Here is a 403-nt window from a genome sequence, read left to right as displayed (position 1 = left end):
AGCTTCACAAATTAATAAAAAAGGAAAGCCCCCCCAAAATTATATAGAGAGAGTTTGATTATGATTACAATTGTTAATAATATTCTTCCTGTTCTTATAAACAAAAACAAGTAAATAACCTAAAGTAGAGGCAATGAACACATCTTGGTGAAATCGTCTATACTGTAACAATAACAACAAAACAATTCGCCTCTCTATTATGAGATGTCAACAGCGCTTGTAAATGAGTGTCGTAACCAATCCTGCATCTTGTACGTCATGCATAATGGGCTTCCAAGAATCGTAAAACTGGGTTTCCTTTGGTTCTATTCAGCGAGGGTCCCGTAACCTCACTTTGGTTGATTCAGGGGCTGCTCATTCGAAATCTGATTTGACTAAGACTCGTTTTCTCCTTATCTTTGTG

The sequence above is a fragment of the Penaeus monodon genome, chromosome 21 (assembly GCF_015228065.2).
Source record: "Penaeus monodon isolate SGIC_2016 chromosome 21, NSTDA_Pmon_1, whole genome shotgun sequence".
Classification (NCBI taxonomy): domain Eukaryota; kingdom Metazoa; phylum Arthropoda; class Malacostraca; order Decapoda; family Penaeidae; genus Penaeus; species Penaeus monodon.
Note: the sequence above shows the minus strand (reverse complement) of the source record.